Source organism: Vicia villosa, linkage group LG5 (genome assembly GCF_029867415.1).
Source record: "Vicia villosa cultivar HV-30 ecotype Madison, WI linkage group LG5, Vvil1.0, whole genome shotgun sequence".
Taxonomy (NCBI): domain Eukaryota; kingdom Viridiplantae; phylum Streptophyta; class Magnoliopsida; order Fabales; family Fabaceae; genus Vicia; species Vicia villosa.
The window spans coordinates 103518575-103524023 of NC_081184.1; the positions used below are offsets into that span (position 1 = coordinate 103518575).

The 5449-nt window shown below is 25.1% G+C and overlaps 1 long non-coding RNA gene across 1 annotated transcript; it reads right to left on the reverse strand.

The window, feature by feature from the left end:
- Positions 1-352: 352 nt before the first annotated feature.
- Positions 353-4867, reverse strand: LOC131606958 (uncharacterized). Its single transcript, XR_009285129.1, has 4 exons — positions 4425-4867; positions 3032-3104; positions 1127-1400; positions 353-915 (listed from the first exon to the last, which is right to left on the reverse strand). It is a non-coding gene; the product is annotated as an uncharacterized LOC131606958 (long non-coding RNA).
- Positions 4868-5449: the final 582 nt, after the last annotated feature.

A 5449-nucleotide genomic window follows, 5' to 3' on the forward strand; every position in this document is an offset into this window, starting at 1 on the left:
AAGCAGAAAGGCACAGAATACAGAGAAAGTTTGTGACGTGTTAACCATGACAAAGGTTGCGACGTGTTACACATGTCAAAAATCAGTGACATGTAAAACACGTCACAAAAATGAAACTTTTTTAAAAAAATCTGACCATTATTATTATTATAAAAAAGGTTTTATTGTTAATATTTTTTATTCGAAATTAATAAAGATTAATAAAAAGTATTTATTTAATTATAATAATAATAAGTAAAATATTATTCACAATTAACATTAAAATATAATATTAAATAAAATACTAAAATATATTAAATTTATAATATAATAATAAACAAAATATTACATAAATAAAAGTCAATTATCCTACACAATTTCAAATTTCAAATAAGAATAAAATTAATACTAAGGGTTTTCTGGATCGGAAAAATAGTCAAGGTTCATATCATCATCATTCTCTTGCTCATTTCCACCAATTCCTACGTTTCCACCAAACGGTTGACTACCACTTCTTTATTGGAATTGTATAAATAACCGCATTTGCTCCTCCATTTGTGCTTGCGTCTTCCCCATTGCCTCTATTTTTCGTTGTTGTTCCTCCATTTGGACTTTTAGCGCCGCCTCACGCTGTGCTGACTCGCGTCATGCCTTAGTTAGCGTCATTTGTCTTATTATTTCCATCATTTGCGGTGACAATTGTGCTGGACGTGAAGTTCCTTCCCCATCTCTAACTCTTTGAAATAAAGTTCTATCTCCACTTCTCAAACTATCAGCCAAATTTCCACCACCAAAAAAACATCCATTAGGCCATTTTCCGCCAACGACTTCATTCCAAATGTAAAAGTCAACATCTAAATGAAGCGGCTCTGACTCTCTAGGAGAATATTGGGGATTATTGACCAAAAATTGTACAAGCAATGTTTGATAATCCTCCTACACATAAAATAAAAAATATTAAGTATATAACTTAAATTAAAATATATTAAATAATAAAATGAAAATTAGTTGCCACGTGATTTTCATGCCACAAAATCTCAGTTGCCACATGAAAATCACGCCGCAACTTTTCAGTTGCCACGTGAAAATCACATCACAAAATTGCCATTAAATATAAAAAATATATAATGAAAATTGAATAACTTACCAAAGCTTTTCATGTACGCTCGTCAACCAAATCACCTGATTTTTTTCTCCAAACCCAATAATTTTTAATGAAACCCCTTCTATGCAAATGATATATTACTTCCTTTGGATCACTAATTATACGTCTACATTCACATTTAAGACAAGGACACCTAACTCCCCCTTCGCTTAGACAACATTCCTGAACAAATGCCCACGTGATAAACCCATCAACTCCTTCTATAAAATTGGGTTTAAGTGCATGTCTTCCTGGTTTCAATCTATCGTACATCCAACTACGATAGTACAAATAATATTCCATATTGCACATTTGTACAATCATACAATTTCATGAGTAAATTTTGTAAATATTTAATATATGCTCAAATAATAAATTATATACTAATAACTTTTTTAACTAGTCTAAATTTAATTAGTCTACATTATATACTAATACATTATATGCTACAAATAATAAAATATTTTTTAAATACAAATATTACAAATAATACATATAATAATATTATGTGTTTGTTTAAAATACATATTAAATAAAATACTTTTAATACATAACTATTATTTTTTAATTAGAAAACATATAATAAAAATCTAACATAAAATAGATAATATGTATTTTATTTTTTAACTTCTCTTTTATTCTAATATAATTAAAAAAAAAAACACACAGACACATATATATATATATATATATATATATATATATATATATATATATCTATATATATATATATATATAGATAATATATATATATATCTATATATATATATATATATAGATAATATATATATATATATATCTATATATATATATATATAGATAATATATATATAGATATATATATATATATATATATATATATATATATATAGATATATATATATAATATATAGATATATATATATATATATATATATATATATATATATATATATATATATATATATAGATAATATATATATATATATATATATATATATCTATATATATATATATATGTATATATATATATATATATATATGTATATATATGTATATATATATATATATATATATATATATATATATATATATATATATATATATATATATATATATATAAATTCTGTTTTTAAAAGATTCTATTTTTAATAAAAAATGTTGAATTGGTTTCTACTTCATAAAATAATAATACTACTAATACGATCAAGTAAAAGAAAAATGTTGAATTGGTTTAATGTGTACTTCATAAAATAATAATTTTTTATTAGTAGTATCTTCTAAACTTTGTATTAATCTAGAAATTAAAATAGTTTCGCAACAAATTAATACTATGCTTGAATAAAGGTGAAGCAATATTAAAAAGTTAGACTAAATTATGGCTAGAAATATAAATTCAAATCAACAACCATATTATTCGCACAATTTCAACGAAATTGTTATCGTAACTAATAGCATTTTTCATTATGTTTATAGATTTTATTTTCTTAATATTTCTGTTTTTAATAAATGTTATATATTTAAAAATATATTTTGTTTTACTAAATAAAACATATTATGTTTTTTTATAAATAATAAAATGGATTTGAATATAAAAAATATATATACATATAAATATTACATATATTATAAAATCTGTTATAACCACAAAAAATATTTTCCTATTATAATTAAATATAATAATATATATTAAATCTAAACAACATAAATCAATAATTTACCTATATATATTATAAAATTTGTTATAACAAAAAATATATATTTTTCTATTATAATCAAATGAAAACTAATTTTAATATATATCTTAGATCTAAACAACATAAATCAATAATATCAACAACAACCAAACAACACCAAACAAACAACACCAAAATTTTAAACAAACACATAAATTAATTAAAAATTATATTGTTAAAATTAAAAACTTACCTCTACCAAGCTTTCAAATAAACTCTCAAATACACCAACAATGCTTGAAATCTTCAAGCTAAGTAAACCTCAACTACAAAACAAATATCAAATATTAGGGATTATTATGTAAACGAAAACTAAATAAAAATAAAGCAATTAAATTTTATCTTCATTAATATTGTGTGAGGAAGAAGAATGAAAATTTGTTGGTGGTGGTAGAAGAAGAGAAGAAGAAGAAGTGAGGAAGAGAAGGAGAGATAATAATGAAGAAGGAAGAAAGAGGGAGGAAGGAAGGAAGGAAGAAAGAAAGAGGAATGATGTTACTGATGCAGGGCGCTGGTTGTATATAGGTTTATACTGACGTGATTTTCATGACGCAACGCAGCAAAGTGAAAATCACTTCGCTAATGCTACAACGGGCAGATATTTGCCACGCGTGTTACATGCGCTAGTTGCGACGTGGAAACCACAACGCAACAGTTCCAACGGCTAATGCATTTATTACGTTTACTTATTCAAGTCAGATATATGGCAGTGAATGTTCCCAATAAAGTGTAGCGACGTGCATATCATGACACAACCAAAAATTTCAAAATTTCAGAAATCCCTTCATTAGGTTGTTAGCGTTTTTAATGTTTTTTAAATTTATTTAATCACAGCGACGTTATGACCACGTCGCTAATGTTTTTTTTTTTTTAAAATATCCCTGACTCTCTCCATTTAACATTATCATCAATTTTTTATTTATAAAAGGTTTAGTGACGTGGATACCACGTCGCAACCACCAATTTCTAGCCACGTTTTTATCACGCCACAAATTCACGTGGCTGGGGAACACATTTCTTGTAGTGTAAAGTGATTTCAAACCATATGGTCTTTTTTAGGAGTGAGAGGTATGACAAATTTCTTGAATCAATTTAGTATAGAAGGTTGAGATGTGATTAACAAACGAAAAAAATAAAATAAAATATCAAGGTAATAATAGGTAATAAAAAATTTAAAAAAAATTAAAAGATGCTGAAATGTAGTTGTTCTGATTCGAGGCGTATCCTCTAAATATTTTATTCTTTATTTGTCAGCTCAACCGAGATCATAGGTAATAAAAAATTTGTTAAAAAAAATTAAAATGTGCTAAATATAGTTGTTGGAATATAAAGGCGTGTTACTTAAATATTTTTTCCTTTAGCCATCAACTTAACCGAAGAAATATATGATATTTTAGAAATATATATAAAATGTGACGTGTCTATGATTTAGATCTTAGTTATTTGTTGGTTAATGTAAATATTTTAGCTTAAAATGTATTATTTGTTGAAAAATTCTCAAACCTTAATCCAATATTTTCTCTAATGCATGTTAGTATATCATGCTTCCTAAACCTAACTAAATATTAAATCCTAGGAAAACTCACCTTGAAGGTTTGAGATGGAAATCCTCTTGCTTGTTTGTTTGAAAATTCTTGTCATTTTCTCCTCCCTTCCAAGTCCTTCAATCCATACTTCTAATTTCAGCCATTACTCGTGTTCTTGATTCAATCTATGGTGACGGTGGGAAATGAAGCTTATATGCAAGATAATGAAACTAGCATCCTAGTCCAATTCTCCCTTGTTATCTCCATGTGAATTGTGAAGAAAGAAGATCCAACCAAGAATATTGATTTATCTCTACTCCAAAGCTTATACACTCTTGGTGCTCAATGACCATATTTCCCTTCATTATGCTTTTCTACTTCCTAGTATAATATTATTAAATAAACTCAGAATATAATATTAGTAATTTATTTAATACATGTAATAAGATATGTATGCTGATTATTTACTTTGAGTAATAAAATTTTGATGTTGTCTATTTTTTTCAACTAACTGGTGACATCACTTCCACATCATTAATTACATTACTTCATCATTAAAAATGTAGGGGCGGCCAAAAGATTTTCATATAAAATTAAAAAGCAAAATATAAAAATAGAGAGACTAATAATTTATTTTGATTAAAATAAAAGGATAAAAAATACATTAAAGTTTTAAAAAATAAAATATAACAAAAAAATAATGAACTTTGACGATCATGAAGAATTATTTGTGGTGAGATCTTTGCCAAGGTTGAATGATCATTTGTGTGAACAAATAGTTACACATATCACGTTGATTTGAGATATTTATCATTAATTTAAATTTTATAATTGGCTTTTAGTAACTTCTAAGTGCTAAAAACAATTTATTTAAAGAAAAAAATAACATGGAATTAATACTTTTAAAGCAATCAATATTTTCTTACATGCTAGGGAAAAACAATGTCTCAAATTCTCATGTTTATTTATGCTTTCATCATCTTTTCCTCACCATTTTTTGTTGTAGCCAGTGAAAGTATATTATTTTCGCAATTTTTAAATTTATCTTATACACAATATTATATCAATTTTAGTAACAATTGTTT